The 22525-nt window shown below is 44.0% G+C and overlaps 1 long non-coding RNA gene across 1 annotated transcript in view; it reads left to right on the top strand.

The window, feature by feature from the left end:
- LOC125892898 (uncharacterized) overlaps positions 1–21807 on the top strand; it is a 42868-nt gene extending 21061 nt beyond the window's left edge. Inside the window, exons 2-3 of the long non-coding RNA XR_007449812.1 lie at positions 21587–21675; positions 21758–21807. This is a non-coding gene — a long non-coding RNA (uncharacterized LOC125892898). The remainder of the gene's footprint in view (positions 1–21586; positions 21676–21757) is intronic.
- Positions 21808–22525: the final 718 nt, after the last annotated feature.

Here is a 22525-nt window from a genome sequence, read left to right as displayed (position 1 = left end):
TCTTCCTCAGAGAGGATCTTTGCCACCCAGTTTGTTCCTGGCGACAGAGCAGAGTGAACCGTCTTTCTTCTCAGAGGATCTTTGTCCCATGAGAGCAGGCAGCTGTTCTCCGTGTCCGCAGTGTAAACAACTTTCGCTGGCGATTTGACAGTCACTAGAAGCACACTATGACCCTTTGTAAAAGTTTCTGTGTAGTACCTGTGTTGTACATGAGCTAACATTAGCGGCTAAGGACTGAGAGGCTGTCCGGTGTGTGTGTGTGTGTGTGTGTGTGTGTGTGTGTGTGTGTGTGTGTGTGTGTCTGTCTGTCTGAGGAGTGTCAGTACGTTAACTTGTTAGCCGTAGCCTTGCTGTTTGTCATGTTAATGTTATCGTCAGCAGCCCTGAATAGCTTGTAAAGCTTTAGCATAGTTAGTTAACACATTTGTTATCGGCCCATGTGTTTACTGCTACAGAAAATTAATAAATCTTTGGTTTATTTGCACAACGTCGCCTCTCTACCGTCTTTTATCACGCTTGCTAACGCTAAATTAACTTTACCAGCAGATCTGTATGAGGAACAAACTGAGACTACAGTTAGCAGTGTGTTTCCCCCCGTCTCGCTGCTTTCCAAACTGCTGTGGTATAACGCTGCATCGTTGGGAGCGCTTGTTTTCATGCAGATGATATCCCGACTCCCGGCATGGGCGGGGCCTGCAGAATCGCCGTCATTGAAAAATTAGATTGCATATGCATATGAATCGAGATCACGATTTTATTACGATTAATCGTGCAGCCCTAGCCAGAGCTTTGGGTTAGACTTAACTAGACTGCAGGTCTGTTGTATATCCCCCGAACATAGCGTCTGGAGCTGGGCAGGATGCCCAGGTATCGAAGTTAACTCTATATCCAGAGTGGGGGAACTGCGGGTAATCACTCTGAGGGTGGGCACAATCGGACTGCCGCCCAAGCATCTATTGGCCCCATGTGCACTAGGAGAACGTCAGGGCCATTCCAGTCCACAACCACAGGAACACTATCCCTTCACAAAACCGCCAGGAAACTACCACGCCGAGATGCCACGCCAGAAACCACCAGGCCCCAGGCCTACACCGGCCCTTGGAGGAGTCGCCTCCTCCCTTACCCCAGTCATGGCACGGGACACCAACACCGCCGCGAACGACCCAAACGGGGCGCCCACCAGTCAGGACGAAATGGCTTACCGCCTGGCACCAGGCAGACAGTAAGCCGGGCTTCTCTTCGACCGAGCTCTGCATGACTGCGGGCTTCATAGAATCAGCTAGCCATATCCAGGACTACAGTAGAAATGTATGTCAATAGAGCAGTGGACATGAACAGGTGACATACCCCCGTACACTCCACAGTCGGGGCCCGCCGCCCCTCCCTGGCTACGCTGGTGGCTTATGCCTTCGTCGCTCACTGCACCCTGAGTCTGAACTTAAAGAGCCTGCGAACCTAAATCACGGAAAACCAGAAGTGTCCCAAACCAAAGACACACAGCAATCCGATCAGTCACCACCGACCGCCGTACCCGATCCCCTCCGCTGGCCTGCCTTCAGCGTGGCATTGGACACAGCCCCACGAAAACCCACTCCCGGCGACGTGCCGCAGACGACGGCCCCCTGAGACAGGCCACGCACCGCACCTCCGGCAGCGGAGAGAGGAGGGCGACGGGGAGACTGCTATCCCAGCTGCGGCTCGAGCCCAGCCCTGCTTCGCACCCCATCCCGACCAACCCAGCCCTTATAGCCAATCCTTATCCTGATGTTACGGATCTGCCGACTTCCCTTAACTACCTTGATCTAACATGCCAGAGGCTGTTCACGTTGGAGACCTGCTGCGGATATGGGTACAGCCTGGCGCGAGATTTACACCTTCTCCCCCGGATTTTCAAGGGCCAGCGAGAGCTCACCGGACGCCGCCGGAACTGTGGCGCTTTTGAGGGCGCAGGCCCCACTCTTGGGGCGAACCCATTCCAGGGCGCCCTGCCCTTCATAAAGAAAAGAGAACTCTCCCCAGGGCTCCCGCCAGCCTCTCTTCACTGGTAACCAGTGAAGAGAGGCCAGTACAGGGGAGATATGGTCTCTCTTCCTGGTACCAGTGAGGAGTGTTGCTGCTGCATTTTGAACCAGCTGCAGGCGTGAAAGTGTTGACTGACTGAGTCCAGTATAAAGGGAATTGCAGTAATCGATGCGAGAGGAAATAAATGCATGAAGTAGGGTCTCTAAGTCTTTGGTGGACAGTAGTGATTTAACTTTTGCTACTGATCTTAAGTGGTAGAAGGCAGTGCTGATAACTGAATTTATTTGTTTGTCGAATTTTAAACCAGAATCAAAGATGACACCAAGATTTCTTGCATGGGATTTTACATTTACTGACAAAGGCCCGAGGGCATCAGTTATTGACGTGGGGCAGTTTGCAGGGCCGAAGATTACGATCTCTGCTTTATTTTGGTTCAGCTGGAGGAAGCTTTTTGCCATCCAGGTTTTTACATCCTCAATGCAGTTTAAAAAGGATGAAACACTGCATGGATCACAGGGTTTCAGAGGGAGGTAAAGCTGGGTGTCATCGGCATAGGAGTGATAAGAAATGTTGTCAATCAATCAATCAATTTTATTTATAAAGCCCAATATCACAAATCACAATTTGCCTCACAGGGCTTTACAGCATACGACATCCCTCTGTCCTTAGGACCCTCACAGCGGATAAGAAAAAACAACCCCAAAAAAACCCTTTAACGGGGGGGAAAACAGTAGAAACCTCAGGAAAAGCAACTGAGGAGGGATCCCTCTTCCAGGACGAACAGACGTGCAGAGAGAGATGCAGGAAAGACGGTAATGACAGTAGCCTACAACAACATTAATGAAAGTAATAATATTATAGTTATAATTCTGGCTATTGTGGTACAATATGTTTAAAGTATATATTAATATCTGATAGTATACATATGTGACAATAATCATATGTGTATAATAACAGTAGAAGTGTGACTAATGATAACAACAGCAGCAGGAGGCATCTGGCAGGACCACGGCAGCAGCACAACCACACACGTCACACTATCCAGGCACCGCTGTGATATAAGTTAACCTGTGAGACAGTGGAGCACAAAGGCTCTGGAGAAGAAGCCGAGTTAGTGACATCCAGAATGGCCAAGTTAGCAAGATCCAGCAACAGGACATGAGAGAGAGAAAGAGAAGGAGAGAAGGTAGTAGCAGCTATACTCAAAGTTGCGAGGTCTGAAAGTGAGAATAGCTCCAAGCCGAAGCTCACGGCTCACCACCAGCCTGTTCACGTTTCCAACCGCTTTTCCCCACTCAGCGACACACCCGCTGCGGATAAAACTCTGGTTATTGGCAGCTCTATTCTGAGGAACGTGAAGTTAGCAACATTAGCGGCCATAGTCAGATATATCCCTGGGGCCAGACCGGGCGACATTGAATCAAATTTAAAACTGCTGGCTAAAGCTAAACGTAGATTCAGTAAGATTGTTATTCACGTCAACGGCAATGACACCCGGTTATGCCAATCGGAGGTCACTAAAATAAATATTGCCTCGGTGTGTGAATATGCAAAAACGATGTCGGACCCCTCCCAAATCTGACCAATGATGACATGTTTAGCTGCATGTCATCATTTAATCGCTGGCTGTCCAGGTGGTGTCCAGCAAACAATGTGGATTTTGTTAAAAATTGGCAAACTTTCTGGGGAAAACCTGGTCTTATTAGGAGAGACAGCATTCATCCCACTTTGGATGGAGCTGCTCTCATTTCTAGGAACCTGGCAAATTTTATTAGTAATTCAAATCCCTGACAACCCAGAGTTGAGATCAGGACTCAGAGTCGCAGTCCTATACGCTTCTCTGAGCTTCTAGTTCAGTTACCCAGCCATAGTTTTAATAGTTTTATACAAACAGTGTCTGTCCCCCGACCGCCTAAATTATTTAAATCCAAAATTAAACAAAGAAGAGTTGTGCATAACAACCTCATAAAAATTAAAACCTCTTCTGTGACAGAAAGACAAAACAGGAGAATTAAATGCGGACTGTTAAATATCAGGTCTCTATCGTCTAAAGCAGTGTTAGTAAACGAATTAATATCAGATAATCATATTGATTTACTCAGTCTCACCGAAACCTGGCTATGTCCAGATGAATATGTTAATCTAAATGAATCCACTCCTCCCAGTCATAATAATACCCACATTCCTTGAGGAGGGGAGGGGAGGAGGAGGGGGAGTTGCAGCCATTTTTAACTCTAGTCTGTTCATCAGCCCTAAACCTAAACTAGATTATAATTCATTTGAAAGCCTTGTTCTTAGTCTTTTACATCCGACCTGGAAAACCTCGCAGCCACTTTTATTTGTTATAGTGTACCGTGCTCCTGGCCCGTATTCTGAATTTGTTTCTGAATTCTTAGAGTTTTTATCCAGTTTAGTTCTTAAATCAGATAAAGTTATTATTGCAGGCGATTTTAACATTCATGTCGATGTTAATAATGACTCCCTGGCTACCGCGTTTATTTCATTATTAGACTCCATTGGCTTCAGTCAGAGTGTACATGAACCCACTCACTGTTTTAACCATACCCTCAATCTAGTTCTGATGTATGGAATTGAAATTGATAACCTAACAGTCTTTCCACAGAATCCCTTGCTATCGGATCATTATTTGATTACTTTTGATTTCTTTTTACTCGATTACACGCCACTCAGCAGTTACTACACTAGATGTTTATCAGATAGTGCTGTCGCAAAATTTAAGGAAATGATTGCTCCGTTGTTAAAATCAATACCAAGTCCTTCAGTAACAGAGGTTTCCCGTGCCGACTTTAACCTCTTCCGAATTGATCATCTTGTCAATAGTGCCGTAGGCTTGCTGCGAACAACACTCGACTCTGTAGCTCCTCTTAAAAAGAAGTTAACAAAGCAAAGAAAGTTCGCTCCTTGGTATAACTCTCAAACCTGTAAGTTAAAACAAATATCGCAAAAATTTGAAAGGAATTGGCGATTAACCAAACTGGAAGAATCTCGTTTAATCTGGGCAGACAGTCTCAAAATGTATAAGAGGGGCCTCCACAATGCCAGAGCAAACTATTACTCAGCATTAATAGAAGAAAACAAAAATAACCCCAGGTTTCTTTTCAGCACTGTAGCCAGGCTGACTGAGAGTCAAAGCTCTATTGAGCCTTGTATTCCTTTAGCCCTTAGCAGTAATGATTTTATGAGCTTTTTAATGACAAAATTCTAAATATTAGAGGCAAAATTCATGACCTCCTGTCCTCAGATAGTACCTATCTGACCTCAAACAGACCTAATATATATTTAGATTGCTTCTCCCTGATTTCTCTTCAAGAACTGACCGCAGTGATTTCTTCATCTAAATCATCAACGTGTCTCTTAGACCCCATCCCAACTAGGCTACTTAAGGAGATCTTACCTGTAGTTAACACTCATATATTAGATATGATCAATATATCCTTATTAACAGGATATGTACCACAGTCTTTTAAGGTAGCTGTAATTAAACCTCTCCTAAAAAAGTCCACCCTGGATCCAGAGGTGTTAGCCAACTATAGACCAATATCTAATCTTCCCTTTATGTCAAAGATCCTTGAGAAAGTAGTCGCAGACCAGCTGTGTGAATTTCTGCATGATAATAATTTATTTGAGGAATTTCAGTCAGGATTTAGAGTGCATCATAGCACTCAGACAGCACTAGTTAAAATTACAAATGACCTTCTGATTTCTTCAGACAAAGGACTCGTCTCTGTACTTGTTTTATTACATCTTAGTGTGGCGTTTGACACCACTGACCATCAAATTCTGCTACAGAGACTGGAACACTTAATTGGCCTAAAAGGTTCTGCACTAAGCTGGTTTAAATCTTATTTATCTGATCATTTTCAGTTTGTTCACGTTCATAATGAGTCATCCTTATGTGCTAAAGTTTGTTTGGGAGTTCCGCAAGGTTCTGTGCTCAGACCAATCCTATTTACTCTATATATGCTTCCTTTAGGTAACAAAATTAGAAATCACTCTCTCGATTGTTGAGTAGTCTTCCTAACCTGAACACCCACCTTTTGATTTTTGGTGGTGACCTTAATTGTGTGATGGACCCACTATTAGACCGTTCCACTTCAAAGACAACTTCTCCCTCGGCAATGTCAAAATCATTTTTGGACTTTATGTTGCAGAATGGTTATGTCGACCCTTGGAGATTCCAGAATTCTCATGTGAAAGAGTTTTCCTTTTTTTCTCATGTACACCACTCTTATTTCGGTATTGACTATTTTTTGTGGATGTTAGCCTTCTTTCTAACGTACCCTCAGTTGAATATCATGCAATAGTCATAAGCGACCATGCTCCCCTCACTCTAGATATATCTTTGCCTCCCCATTGCAAAACTCGTCCCCCCTGGTGATTTGATTCTCTCCTTCTCTCAGATCAAGATTTCTGTGATTTTATCTCCTCTTCCATTGATACCTTACTCTTTAATTTGGGAATCTCTTAAAGCTTATCTCAGAGGTCAAATTATTTCATACTCTGCTAAATTAACCAAAATACATGAGGCTGAAAAAATTAGACTCACGAATTCCATTCTCAAACTAGACCATCAGTACGCAATCAATTCTACCCCAGAGTTGTACAAACAACGCAGGTGCTTGCAGGCTGAATTTGATCTTCTTTCAACTAGACAGGTAGAACGCATGCTATTACAATCTCGTGTAAATTATTACGAATATGGCGAAAAGGCAGGTCGTCTTCTCGCGCATCAATTGAAACGCCAAGCCACCTCTCGCCTGATTCCCCAAATTAAAGACTCTTCTGGCAATTTACTGTCCAACCCTGCAGATATTAATGCCACTTTTGTTTCATTCTACTCCACCTTATATAAATCAGAACTTCCTGCAGATACCAGTGCTTTGGATTGCTTTTTTGTTAATTTAGTAACACCCACTATTGATCCTATTACTTCTAATAATCTGGATTCTCCATTAAACTTAGACGAAACCATCAGTGCAATTAAAGCTATGCAAAGTAATAAAGCCCCAGGCCCGGATGGCTTCCCAACAAAGTTTTTTAAAAAGTTTTGTGACAAATTAGCCCCACTTCTCATTAATGTATCTAACAAATCGTTGGAGTCTGGTAAGCTGCCACCCACCCTTACCCAGGCGTCCATATCTCTTCTACTTAAAAAGGACAAGGATCCAACTTCTTGTGGGTCCTACAGACCTCTGTCCTTGTTAAATGTGGACGTCAAAGTATTGGCAAAATTGTTAGCAAGCCGTCTCAAACTTGCTCTCCCTTATATTGTATCAGGAGAACAGATAGGCTTTATTAAGGGCCGCCACTCCTTCTCTAACCTACGTACTCTTATGAATGTTATTTACTCCAAGCAGACCTCTAATTTACCTGAAGTCGTCATATCATTAGATGCAGAAAAAGCGTTTGACAGAATAGAGTGGGATTATCTGTTTGCCACACTTAAAAAATTTGGCTTTGGTGAGCGCATTACATCCTGGATCCGTTTGTTATATACTAACCCACAGGCCTGTGTCCGCACCAGTGATACACATTCTGATTATTTTACACTCTCACGCGGGACCCGTCAAGGCTGCCCTGTGAGCCCACTTCTGTTCGCTCTAGCGATCAAACCTCTATCTATTGTGCTCCTCCCCAATATTTCAAGGCATCTGCCGCGAGGGCATAGAACATCGCATATCTCTGTACGCAGATGACCTTTTATTGTATATCACAAACCCTGCCACTGCTATACCTATTACTTCGATTTTAGATGAATTTGGCTCTCTTTCTGGATATAAAATAAATTTTCAAAAAAGCAAGTGTTTTCCAATTAACACATCAGCGTTGAAACTGCATCAATCAGACATCCCTTTTCACTTATGTTAATCTGGGTTCAAATATCTTGGAGTTAACATTACCCGCTCTCATTCAGCTCTGTTAGCAGCAAATTTCACTCCTCTACTGTCTCAAACTAAATCTGATTTTCAGAGATGGAATAATTTGCCTTTGACTTTAACTGGCAGAATTAATACTGTTAAAATGGTCATCCTACCGAAATTTCTTTACCTATTTCAATTAATCCCTCTGTTTTTACCAAAGTCTTTTTTTAAGTCTTTAAATAAGTTGATCACTACATTCATCTGGGCAAGTAAACACCCAAGAATTCGGATTTCCGTTCTGCAACAATGTAAAATGGCCGGAGGCCTTGCACTTCCAAATTTTTTATATTATTATTGGGCTGCTAATATTTATAAGTTACTATTCTGGTTTCGCTTGTCTGACTACTCCTGGTGCTCAGTTGAAGCCAGATCATGTACTTCATCCTCTCTCCCTGCTCTCTTATGTGCATCATATCCAATCTCTTTATCTTTATATGCAAATAACCCAGTCGTTTTATCTTCCCTTAAGATCTGGTATCAATTTCAGTGCCACTTTGCATTCTCCTCTGTCTCAACATTAAGTCCCATTGCAAATAATCATCTATTCCCCCCTTCTACCTTAGACTCCACCTTCTCCCTGTGGAAAAGGAAAGGAATCACATGTTTTCGTGATCTCTATCAGGATGATATTTTCTCTATGTTTTCATCCCTATCAAGTAAATATGATCTGCCACGTTCTCATTACTTTCGTTATCTTCAGATTCGACACTATCTATCCTCTCAGTTCTCTTCATTCCCCTCACTTCCTGCCTTATCGCCATGGGAGGAACTACTTAAACTCTTCAATCATGTCCTTTGAGAAGAAAACTGCTTTCAAAATAAAACTGGCCTGGGAGGAGGAAATCGGGGTCAAGCTCTCAGATGAATATTGGGCTGGGGCAATGGAAACGATTAGCTCCAAAACCTCGTGTGCACGGCTGGGTCTCATACAGTTTAAGATGCTATACAGGCTTCATTATTCTAAAGCTAAACTAGCAGAAATTTATCCGAGTGCAGACAATAGATGTGATAGATGTAGCTATACCCCTGCAAACCTTAGTAATTTGTTTTTCTTTTGTCCCAAATTGCAATCATTTTGGGGTGTCTTTTTTAAAATCCTTTCTGACATCTTAAAAAATTGTAACTAGATCCTTTGACCGCCATATTTGGAATTCCTGAACTTCTTGCCAATTTATATACCAACCATTTAGATATCATAGCGTTTTCCTCTCTGGGTTGGGTCTGAAGGAGGATTTTACTGTCCTGGAAATCACCTGGTCCCCCATCAGCAGCATCTTGGCTAGAGGATATGTTGTCTTTTCTCAAGTTAGAGAAAATTAAGTTCTCTCTCAGAGGCTCTGCTGGAAAATTTACTGCCAGATGGTAACCCTTTTTGTCTTATGTAAACAGCCTCCATAGACTCTCAACTGAGCAGATATAATCGGCTTATTTATTGTTATTATTTATTTTATTTTATTTTATTTTATTATTTTTTTTTTGTTTTCCCTTTTCTTTTTCTTTTCTTTTTTTTGTGGGGTGGGTGGCAGGGTAGGGTAAGTGATGGGAGGGTGGGCAGGCGTGATGGGGTGGGGTTGGGTTTGTACACTTGGCTAGTGTGACGGTCAGATGGAAGGCGTGGGGTTGGAAATGACTGCTTCTGTTTCTTGTTGAGTCCCCGCCTCCGGTGTTATAGAGGTTGGCAACTGAAAATGTGACATACTAACCCCATTATGAATCGTAATATTAATATTATTTTGAATAATACCCTGTGTCACACCAATTTTCTGTTGAGTTGTATGTCGTGTCATGTTTGTACACACCCTTTTTTTTGTTTTATATATATATATATATATATATATATATATATATATATGGGGGAGGGGGGGGGGAATCAATAAAAAACTGTAACACAGAAATCACTCTGTAAATTTCCATTGTTATGCGGATGATACACAGTTGTATTTATCTATGAAGCCAGAAGAAGTAATCAATTAACTAAACTTCATAATTGCCTTAAAGACATAAAAACCTGGATGAGAAAAATTAGGCCTATCCTGACCTGAAAAGATGCAGAAAAACTGGTCCACGCTTTTGTTACCTCAAGGCTGGATTACTGTAACTCTCTATTATCTGGTAGCTCTAGCAAGTCCTTAAAAATTCTCCAGCTAATTCAGAATGCAGCAGCACGTGCACTAACAGGAACTAAGAAACGTGATCATATTTCTCCTGTTTTAGCTTCTCTGCACTGGCTCCCTGTAAAATCCAGAATTGAATTTAAAATCCTACTGTTAACTTATAAAGCTCTAAATGGTCAAGCTCCGTCATATCTTAGAGAGCTCATAGTGCCTTATTATCCCACCAGAACACTGCGCTCTGAGAATGCAGGGTTACTCGTGGTCCCTAAAGTCTCCAAAAGTAGATCAGGAGCCAGAGCCTTCAGATATCAGGCTCCTCTCCTGTGGAATCATCTTCCTGTTACGGTCTGGGAGGCAGACACCGTCTCCACATTTAAGACTAGACTTAAGACTTTCCTCTTTAACAAAGCCTATAGTTAGGGCTGGCTCAGGCTTGCCTTGTACCAGGCCCTAGTTAGGCTGACTTAGGCCTAGTCTGCCGAAGGACCCCCTATAATACACCGGGCACCTTCTCTCCTTCTCTCTCTCTCTCTCTCTCTCGTATTCTATTACTGCATCTTGCTAACTCAGCCATTCTGGATGTCACTAACTTGGCTTCTTCTCTGGAGCCTTTGTGCTTCACTGTCTCTCAGATTAACTCATATCGCAACGGTGCCTGGACAGCATGACGTGTGTGGTTGTGCTGCTGCCGTGGTCCTGCCAGATGTCTCCTGCTGCTGCCATCATTAGTCATTAGTCATACTTCTACTGCTATTATACACATATGACTATTGTCACACATGTATACTGCCAGATATTAATACATACTTTCAACATATTGTACCACAGTAGCCAGAACTATAATATTATTACTTTCAACAATGTTGTTGTAAGCTACTGTCATTACCTGCATGTCTCTCTCTCTCTCTCTCTCTCTCTCTCTCTCATTGTGTCATGTGGATTACTGTTAATTTGTTATGCTGATATGTTCTGTACGACATCTATTGCACGTCTGTCCGTCCTGGAAGAGGGATCCCTCCTCAGTTGCTCTTCCTGAGGTTTCTACCGGTTTTTTTTCCCCGTCAAAGGGGGTTTTTTTGGGGAGTTTTTCGGGGAGTTTTTCCTTATCCACTGCGAGGGTCATAAGGACAGAGGGATGTCGTATGCTGTAAAGCCCTGTGAGGCAAATTGTGATTTGTGATATTGGGCTTTATAAATAAAATTGAATTGAACTGAATTAAAATACTGGGCCCAATGGTGTCCAGGACTTCCTTAAAAAGACGTGAAGGTAAAATATCTGAGGGAGAAGTGCTAGGGTTCATATTTGAGACTATCTGTGTCAAAGAGGAGAGAGAAATTGGTACGAGATTATTGAGAAATGAGGAACATGAGCTTTATTCTGATGGATTGTAGGAGGGTGGTGAGATCTGAGATCGTATATTATCAATTTTGCTAATAAAGAATTTTAGGAAGTTTTCACAGGTATCCGGTGTTGTTTCATGATAGTCTGTGACTGCAGGGTTAAGAACTGTGTTTATTGTGTTAAATAAAACTTTGGGTCTATGGGCATGTTTCAGAATGATGTCAGAAAAATATTTAGTTCTCTCTGCTTTGACACAGTGTTGATAATGTTGTGTGATTGAATTGTTGAGCGTACCGCTGCTGTGAATGATGAACTGTGGACTGAGCTGTGGCTGATTGTATGGGCAGGACTCTAAGACTGAAAAGCAGAGCACCATTCATTGTCTGTGTGTCTGGGGAGCGCCCTGTTGCATGTGCGGCTGCTTTCATCCTGGGAGGGAGGGTGTTGTTCGCGGCTGGTAAGGCCGCCAGCGACGAAGACAGCTGATTGGGTTTAACCGTTCCTGTGTTAGGAGAGGAGTCTCGACGGTCACGCAAGTTACGTGGGTTCTTTTTATTAATTGTTATGAATTGATTTCTTATTATTGTATTTGTTATGTTGTGATAGGCCTATATATTGTTTTGTGTGAGGGTAAAGGGGAGACAACAGGAGGGATTCAGACATGTGCCAGGTGGGGCACTGTAGTTGGTTGCATCTGCGTCAAAGGGTAACTCACTGTGTGCCGTGTTGGTTGCAGTGCATTCCCAGTTTGTAGTGATTGCTCTCAGTGATGTGTGTCTCGCATCTCTTATTTGTGTGTGGAAATTGAAGTGTGTTATACATTTTGTGGGATGGTGTGCATTACTTTTCTTTAATAGTGATGTGCACCCTTTTTCTTGGGATGTAGTCCAGCTCTAGTTTCCCCCACCAGTATAATGTTCCATGCCCTCTGTTTCAGCTTCCGGGCTGGGGTTGAAATTCAGCACGGGAGCTTGATTTGGAGAGGCCTTTGTTCTGATCGCACGACGGACGCAAGTGGAACCGTAATTTTAACACGAAAACTTTATTTGCAGTATAAAAATAATCTAATGATATTAAACACAACACACACAGATTAGTCATCAGTAGAGTGTATTGAATATAATATAATTCTATGCAAAGACCTATTGCCAACCCAGTCCTGCACACTGCACCTGTACCTGGCACTGTTTTTTTGGTGGTTCCTGCTCCACTTTCCTTCTTCTCCTTCTCCTCTTCCTCCTCCTTCTCCTCCTCCTTCTTCTCCTCCACCTCCTCTTCCATCTCCTTCTCCTCCTTCTTCTGTCCCTCCTCATCTGTCTCTTCCTCCTCCTCAGTCCTATGACTGGCATTATCCTGTCCCTCTGCATCAACTCCACGACTGACACTGGCCTTGTCAGCTAATAATAACAATAACAGCAACAATGATAAACGTTATAGCACTTTTGCAAAGAATTCACAGTGTTAGAACACAAATACAATATAAAAATCAACATAACAAAAGCGCCACACACACGCATGCACGCACACACACACACACACTGTAAATGAATTACTCACTTTAATGTATTTTTCTTGAGCTGGTAAAAATTGCTATATATTAATGTAGAAACAGAACAGGAAAACAGTTGTATAGCCTATATATTCCAATATTATCTTTTTAACTTTGAACACAGACTCTCTCCTGAAATAGGCTATGTCTTCTTTTGCAATAAAGAAATTTGTGCGTTTTTCAGCCGTTTGGTCAGCCAGTATGGATTTTATTTTTAATTGATAAAGCAGATTAATGATTTATGCACATATCGTATAACATTGCTGATAGGCTACCTTTAATGTTCTGTGTGCCCTGCACACATCCAAAAACGCAAACTAGTGTTCTCAATGGACCTGAAAATTACAACCCAACCCTGCGGGTTTTTAAGCCCAGACCTGACACAGCTGACACACCAGCATTACTGTGCGTTCACACCAGACACGAGTGACGCGAATTGCACGCGCGTGACGCGAGTAACGCTAGGGCCACACCGCCCGCGGAAGCGCCGCGAATAGCCTTGAAGCGCCGAGAAGAGAAGGCAGTTTCCTTTCGGCGCCCATGTTAACCAACTGTGTCGTCCACACTGGCCGCGCCGCGCCGGGAAGCTCCGCGGCGGGCTCACGATTTGCAGCGATCAGTTCAGCGTCTGGTCTATTTTCTGCGCGAGCCGCGAGCGAATCTGACAAGCCAGGTAGTGAAAAACAAGAGCTGGGAGCAGAATCGCTTGTTGATGGCGTGGAGAAATGTGCGTCTGATGTGAACGGAGGTGCTCCGGCGCGCGCAAGAATTTCGGTGCGCTGCGCTTCCGCGGGCAGTGTGGCCCTGGCGTAACGCGCCACCCATAACGCCCAAGTTTGGACACCTGACCATTTTGTTCATTTGCGTCATCGCGTCATTCGCGTGAGTAGCGGGAAGCCGGCTGTGCTAACCGGAGCTAAGCTAGTGCTAACGTTCATAGTGCAACCATTCTGCAAACTAATTAAACACACATATTTACAGAACTTACCAAGTAGACCAGTCTCCTCGGGAACTTTCACCCAAGCCTGCTCCTTTTTGTTGCGGTCTCTGCAGAGTAGACACGTAGTATCATATAGCTCCGGGTAGCCGCACACCACAATGACAAGTTTCTCCTTCATCTCGGCATCAACAACTGGACGTCGGGGCGTCAAGACATCACTGACGACCATGACAAGATAACCACTATCGCTGCTTTGTCGTTTACCTCCTCTGGAAGTCCCAAATGCATTGGAGGGCCAAACGCCGTCGTTTTTGGGTTCACCCTATCCTGCAGAAGCGCATCCAGCTCGGCGAGTTTCAGGAACTCCGTCTGGATGATAGCCGCTTTCAGCGGTACTTCAGGCTGACTGGGGCCCAGTTTGAGGACCTGTTGGCGAGGGTTGGCGCCAGGATCTCCCGGCAGGACACCAACTACAGCCGCTCAATTTCAGCTGCGGAGCGCCTGTCCATCTGTCTCCGGTGAGTAGCAGTTTATTGCTGTTGACACACGCCAGTGACGTCGGGAGAATCTCAACACTGATTGGCTTTCGCGGCACAGCGTCACGTGAATTCGCCTCAAAAGTTCAATATTTTCAACTCGAGCGATGAGGCGTTGGACGCGAATTTCGCGTCTATCGCGCTGCGCTGAACGCCTCTATCACGTCCATCGCGTCGCGCTAGACGCGTCCATCGTGCCGCCCAGCACGAATTTGCATCTAATCGCGTCTTTGCATTGACTTTGTATGTAATCTTGACGCGCGAATTTGCAAATTCGCGTTTGGTGTGAACGCAGCTTTAGCCTAATTGCCTGCCCGAAAAAAAGGAAGCCCAAGGTCCGACCTGGCCCGAGTCATCTGCATATTTTTTCGGCCCGAACCCGGACCGAACCCGCGGGTCTGGTCGGGTTTGTCGGGCCGGCCCAACCCGTCTGGGATGATAGGGCCATGTAGGCAGTGCTTGCTAACTGCTCGTATCCCCCCTTAATATGCAAAATATTAGATTGACCCAGTCTGATGTTCCACTCTGTGCCACTGCCACCTGCGGCTGCGAGGGCAAGCTGCTGCAGTCAACCGCGGCTGCGTTTTATGGGGTAAAAAAAAACGTTCCGACCACCGGCCGGTTCAGCCTGGAACAGACCAGCCGTTCGGGAATACTCCCAAACCTCCAGACAGTCTCTCAGATGTTGGTAAGAAACGTGGCGCTTATCTTTTTTCCACTTAAACTCTGCTCTTCTACAGTTCCGCCTAGCTGCACAAGTCATGGAGTTTAGCCAGAGCTGAGTTTTAGTCTTTGCTTTCCTGATTTTGTGAGGGGCAATTGAATCAAGAATATTTGTGCAAATGAAGTTGAAACGTGTGACCAATTCTTCTGTGACCAGACCAGCAGGGGGAGCTTTAATGACAGCAGAGGAGAAAGCATTCGAGAACTGTATGGCAGTGAGAGGGGTAATAGACTTGGAATAGTTTCCTGGCCGACTGGGTTTTGGAGTTTGGGAGGGAAGAGAGGTGGAAAACATAATGGGCCAGTGATCACATAAACTGATGTTATTTATCTGAATACTGGGAACCGGGATACCAAGAGTTAAAATAAGGTCAAGAGTGTGGCCGTGTATATGAGTAGGACCCATGACTGACTGAGTAAGATTGAAAGAGTCCATTAAATGTGTAAAATCCCGACCAAGTGGGTTAGATGGACAGCAGATATGAATATTAAAATCACCTGAAATTAGGAGGTTATCAGATTTAGTAACCATAAAAGACAGAAAATCGGAGAATTCATCAATAAAAGCCTTGTTGAATTTAGGGGGTCGGTATATAAGTGCACACAGTACTGGAATAGACTGTTCAATCTTAAACAGCAGTAATTCAAAGCTTGTGTATTCATCAGTTGACATGGGTTTATAGATAAAAATATCACTACAAACCACAGCCAAGCCCCCACCACAGCCAGTCAGCCATGGTGAGTTAAGAAGGTTATATTTTGGGGGACATAACTCAGAAAAGGAGCTGAGTTCACCAGGTCTTTGCCAAGTTTCAGTAAGAAATAAAAAGTCTAAGTTATAGGTTAAAATAAAATCATTTAAGATGAAGGACTTGTTTGTGAGTGACCTGACATTTAAAAGCGGCATTTTTGCAAGACATGGCATCTGGACAGTATGCAGAATAGTTTCCCTATAACTGGATGAAATATGGATTAGATTACACGTTTGGTGCAGTGGAGTGACTGTGCTTTAAACGGAGCCTATTACTAATAACAACTGGAATGACAGCGGAGCTGACAGTAGGACAGTAGGGGGAGCTGGTGATGGTGGTTCGCTGCGATGAAACCGTAGAGGAAGAGGGGAAAACTGGATTATGATTGTGAGTGACATCAGGTGTAAATAGTCAGTCACGTGGGGCATAGTGCACGACATGCTGAATGTTTACAGTCAGCATTTGAGAGCCCAGTTTGTTTGGGTGGATCCCTTCCTTTCTAAAAAGAGACCAGCAATTCCAAAAGAGATTAAAATTGTCAATAAAAACCATATCGTGTGCCCTGCAGGAGTATTGAAGCCAAAAATTGAGGTAGAGGGCTCTGCTGAAAAGGCCAGCACCGCGGGACAGTGGAGCAGTGGGTCCGAAGATAAAGATTGTCTTACCAGTCTGTTTTAAAAAGTGAAAAAGGTTGTTAAAATTTACCTTAGTCAATTCAGACTGGCGAAGGGCAGAGTCAACAATACCTACATGAATAATCAGACGCGTAATAGAGGTCGGGAGTGACGGCAGAATGTTTTTGAGCTTTTCCAAGATGACAGGGACGGTGGCACCAGGAAGGCAGAGGGTGGTTGCGTTGAAAAGCGTACATTCCTGATTATAGAATCTCCAATTATGAGTGGGGTGGGAGAGAAAAGTGGCTGAGGGGATGCAGGCTGAGCGCCGTCAGAAGAACACAGCGGAAATTCAGTGACCCCGGAGTGAGGTAAACTCACCGGCTGAGGATGGACGGGCTGGATGGGTGAGAGCTGCGGTGAGGGGACGCGGTTCAACTCCGGAGGCTGCTCCTTCGGTGGCTGCGTGCGAGGAAGACTGCCCGAGTGCCTGTTTACAGCCTTCGTCAGCAACCAGCGTCGGTAGGAGGAGGATTTCCCCAGCTGTTTGTTCTGCTGACCCTCGACAGACCGGTGTTTCGGATTTACTCGCGACCCTCTTAACTGGCGACCTTCAGCCGAATGCGTCTGTGGTTGTCGTAGTGACAACAGCTGTTTTCAACCAGGAAGAGAACACGTAGCTGTCCTCGCGAAGGCCTCTTTATTCAGTTTTTCGGAAGAATATCAAAACATAGCCGACCTGATCCGTCTTTGGACTCTTGGTGGAGGAACCCAGTCACGGACCGACACTTAGTCGCGGTTTGAATCACACTTGTTATGACGGAATGTTGAAAACAGGAAGAGGCCAAGTTGCTTTTCCTGTAAATCTAACTCCTATCTCGAATAAATTTTCTAAATAGGCCTACACAGTTTCGTCTCTGGTGCCTGCCTAAATAAACATGTGCCATATTAAAGAACCATTCAGCCCTGTGAAACGTAAAAAAGAAAATTTTCACGGGATTCGAACCCGCTTCGTCATGGGAAAATAAATTAAGAGCGCACTATTAACGGGATACGCCACTATGACAAGGCCACTTTATTGACAGATCCATTAAAAATCCGACAACATACAGCCAGCTATGTCTTCACATTGGGAAGTAGCTAGATCAACTTGTGACCACACTGTCCATGCACTGAGGAACATTTTACATTCTCACTGCTTTCCAATACAAAAACCAGCGGTTTTAAATCCACTTAATTCATAAACCTAACGTTTATTGTTGTGCTACAGGTCGATAAAGCCAATATTCATATACTCACGTGGAAATACTTTATTTTAAATTAAGCAATAAAGCAGCAGCTGTATAATAGATGTATCTCTACGATAAATTATCTATTTATGTTGTAGCATTAAGGCGATTAAAAGCGTACAAATATGACAAACACTAGGCTGTAGGCTATGTGGTATGAAAGTCCATTAACTCCTACAAAGCGTTTTAGAGTACCGAGGTGAAGTTAGTTTGACGTTGGATATAAGGATATTCATTTTGGGTTCAACAGTGATTTCCTCTCATAGGCAGAAAATAGTGAGTAACAAAGAGAAGGGCTAATACCCCCATACCCCCATACCCCCATTACTGGACCCAGACACCCCACACCAATGTAGAATGGTTTTGCCAAGTGGGCCTAATAAGGCACAGCTCTTTGTAAATGGGTTTCATGCTCTAGTTTATCTATTATCCAACGGCAAACTAACTTCACCCGGAGTCACATGCAGTGCACTCTTCGGATCATTTGGTCTTGCCATGATCTGAGAAAGTCCCTATTTACGTAGAATATTAACTTGACTTTTGACACTTTCACTTAGTTCCGATGTCATGTTTCCTACCAGAACAATGCTACCGAGTAAACAATGATCTGCTGTAAACTACAAGCACAGCCACATTAATAAAAGGTGAACATTGAATGCAAGTTTAGTTACATGAATGACAGCCAGATGAGTACATCAGATCTACTTGTGCGTCATCTCAAGGAAATATGACCTTTTGGCCAAAGGAGTTGTGGTTATGTTGCAGGATCTTACTTGTTTCTTCACTGTACATGTTTGGTATACCATATAGCCTACCATGTGTGTTTTTTCTGAACCGCCCTCAAATGTATTTATTGTTATTTCTAGGTTTACATAAAATATGTGATTTTCAGTGTTGCCTAAGGCTACAACATGACGTTATCTTGCGTTACGTTTATGAAGTAGGCCTAACTGGATTTATACAGCTGCTGCTTTATTGCTTAATTAAAAATAAAGTATTTCCACGTGAGTATATGAATATTGGCTTTATTGACCTGTAGCACAACAATAAACGTTAGGTTTATGAATTAAGTGGATTTAAAACCGCTGGTTTTTGTATTGGAAAGCAGTGAGAATGTAAAATGTTCCTCAGTGCATGGACAGTGTGGTCACAAGTTGATCTAGCTACTTCCCAATGTGAAGACATAGCTGGCTGTATGTTGTAGGATTTTTAATGGATCTGTCAATAAAGTGACCTTGTCATAGAGGCGTACCCCGTTAGTGGTGCGCTCTTAATTTATTTTCCCATGACGAAGCAGGTTCGAATCCCGTGAAAATTTTCTTTTTTACGTTTCACAGGGCTGAACGGTTCTTTCATATGGCACATGTTTATTTAGGCAGGCACCAGAGACGAAACTGTGTAGGCCTATTTAGAAAATTTATTCGAGATAGGAGTTAGATTTACAGGAAAAGCAACTTGGCCTCTTCCTGTTTTCAACATTCCGTCATAACAAGTGTGATTCAAACCGCGACTGAGTGTCGGTCCGTGACTGGGTTCCTCCACCAAGAGTCCAAAGACGGATCAGGTCGGCTATGTTTTGATATTCTTCCGAAAAACTGAATAAAGAGGCCTTCGCGAGGACAGCTACGTGTTCTCTTCCTGGTTGAAAACAGCTGTTGTCACTACGACAACAACAGACGCATTCGGCTGAAGGTCGCCAGTTAACAGGGTCGCGAGTAAATCCGAAACACCGGACAGCCGTCCGATTAGTACCAGCGACAGGTGGAGGGGAGACGGCAGGCGGAGAGTAAGCAGCAGCACCAGATGCAACCAGCGAGGAGGTCGGGTCGGACGGTGCCGGGGCCGCGGGGGCATCTACCGGGTGAACCGGCGCCTCATCGGGCAGGATCCCAAAGCGGTTTGAGAGTGGTAAAGACGCCTCCAGGCCCCTGGTCTCAGCAGCAGCTGCGGCAGCAGCATCACCACACGCCACCCTCACCACCGGTCCACATCCAGACTGATCACTCTCCACATTTGATGGACAAGCACCAGAGATGCCGTTGTCGGCACCGATACCGGCATTGGTTAAAGGCAGCCACGGGATAGTGTCAGTAGAGTCCGAAATCAGGGCCTGTGACAGCCGGGACGACGGTGACGGGGCCAGCTGCGGGGCAGCGAGAGTAGACGCCTGCAGACAGGCGCCTGCAGAAAGCTCAGCTTTCACAATAAAAAGAAAAAGGCCAACACTTCAACCCACACAGCAACGTTAGAAGGACATAACAACAGTTACGTAGTTGTGTGCGGTATCTTTGGTAACTTATGTGAGAAAAATATCACTGAATTTATGTGTGGGAAAAGTCGCCAGCCGTACCGAGCCTTCAGGGATTTTCAGCCCGCCTAAGAGCGTCTATCACCGGGGAGGACTGTCCCGTAGCTCCGCCGGCACGCCCCCCTAACACTACACGTTTCACATAATTTTGAAGGAATAAACAGAATTTAAATTATTCATTTACCTGTTTCTGGTAACGGCTCCCCGGAGACGTGAGCCTCAGCCGAGTCAGCCTCCTTGTTTTTGAAAAAACGTCTTATATCCATGATCTTTCGTGTTGTTGCTAAAACGTCTCCCTCCAGCGCGCCAACGGTTTAGATACCGGAAGAGCCTGGTGACGCGAGGCTATCAGCCAATAAAACACGGATGCTTCACGCAACCCCTCTCTCTGATTAACCAGTCTCGACGTCATCCTGTGTTGCATTCACTGAAAATGGAAAACTACAACTTCTTTAGTGGCTCGTTAATGTACAGTTATCATTATTTCTTCTGAAGTTGAATTATCCGGGGCTTAAGAAAAAACGTTAGGGGCTAAAGCCCCGGATGCCCAGGCCAGGCGACGCCACTGATTCACACAAACTAAAATACATTCGCTTTAGCCAGGTTTTGGTTGATTCGAAAAAATGTTGATTCGCAAAACAGGGAATGGAAACAGTTATGTTCGAATTATGTCTGACGAAGCGCACCTCTCTCCATGGTGATATCCACACTCCGGGTCGGGAAGGCGGTAATGCATTTAGAAGCTGGTTGCCAACCGCCAGAAAACGTAGAAGAAGAAGAAGAATGCGAGACTTGTTTTGTTTCCGGATCTGCGGAAAACTCGCGCGAGTTCGTAATTTTCACCAAAGTCCGTACATTTAATGGAAACAAACAGGATTCGTATTTCTTTTAATGCGCATTTCCCAATGATTTGAATCACTTTTGGATGGAAACATAGCTACTGTCAGGGCAGCTTGGCACCTCCTCATGCTGGTCACATTTTTCTGTGGGATGGCATCCCATTCCTCAACCAGGAGTTGTTGAGGGTCAACCAGCATGGTTGTGGGTGGTCACTCTAACACGTACAGCATGCCTAAGCTGATCCCACAAGTGTTCAATTAGGTTGAGGTTTGGACTCCAATCAGGTGCCATACACCTGTGACTGACACACACCTAGCAGCACTTGAAGCTTAGAACAAGAGTGAATACCAACAGAAGAATGTTGCAGGGGATTTTGGCACATTGTTTTGGGGCGTTACCCACATGTTTAGCTGTGTTGCTCATTCCACTAATGCATGATCCTTACAAGTTGTACCTCACTGTAAAGGTGACTAATCAGGCTTTCCAACAATATAAAATAAAACACTAATTGGTATAATTAAAGGGGAGAAATAATTGACTGAGATAACGTTCACAAACCTTTTTTTGAGCAGTTAAGTGTAATGTGTGTGTGTGTGTGTAAATTCCTTTCGGTAGGCACTCATATATGGACTGACTGAGCTAAAGGGGCTGTCCTCACAGGAGGCTGAGCAGGAGTATCTCTCTGGTCCAATTTATGATCAAAGGTAAGGGTGGATAATTACATTTTCAAATGCAATTTGAAGTAAAATATCAACTTGGCAATCGTGTTCTCTGTTACCAATTTAGTGAAGTGGAAGACTTCATACAGAAGCTTGCAAGGAGAAGGAAGATCGAGGAATGGAATTTCCATTAAAAATGGGAAGAAAAAAAAATTGTCTCTCTGACTTTTATTTCTTATTGATTGTTTTTTGTACATTTTTATATATTTATACATGTTCAGTTTAAAATGTTTAATCTGTCCCCACAGTAATTCCTGTGTTTTATGTTTTTTCAATCTTTAATATCTGGTGAGGAGTCAGTCAACTCAGCTTTATTTATCAATCATACAATAACACAGGTCTGTTAATCTTTTAGGGCACTTTTTTTTTTTTTTAAAAAAAAAAAGATATGCTTTTGTGCATTTTTGCCTTTAATGGATAGGACAGCCAAGTATGAAAGGGGGAGAGAGAGGGGGGATGACATGCAGCAAAGGGCCACAGGCTGGACTTGAGCCTGGGCCACTGCAGCAACAGCCTTGTACATGGAGCACCTGCTCTATCCACTAAGCCACCGACGCCCCAATCTTTTAGGGCACTTTTGATGGAGATCTGAATTGTACATGCAATTGTTATTATTTATGGGTGTACTTAATTATTATTATACCATTATACTAAATTCTAACCAGTGTTGGGCAAGTTACAGTCAAGGACACTTGTTTTTGTGTGTATACAGGAATGTTAAATATATCATTGAGGAAAACGAGGTTGACGTGACGTTATTGAATCAGGGAATCCGTGTGGACACCACGACAATGGATCCTAATTGACTTTACATTAGCATTGTTTCTGTGGTACC

This window comes from Epinephelus fuscoguttatus, linkage group LG8, assembly GCF_011397635.1.
Source record: "Epinephelus fuscoguttatus linkage group LG8, E.fuscoguttatus.final_Chr_v1".
Taxonomy (NCBI): Eukaryota; Metazoa; Chordata; class Actinopteri; order Perciformes; family Serranidae; genus Epinephelus; species Epinephelus fuscoguttatus.
Note: the sequence above shows the minus strand (reverse complement) of the source record. Positions and strands in the feature narration are given on the sequence as shown.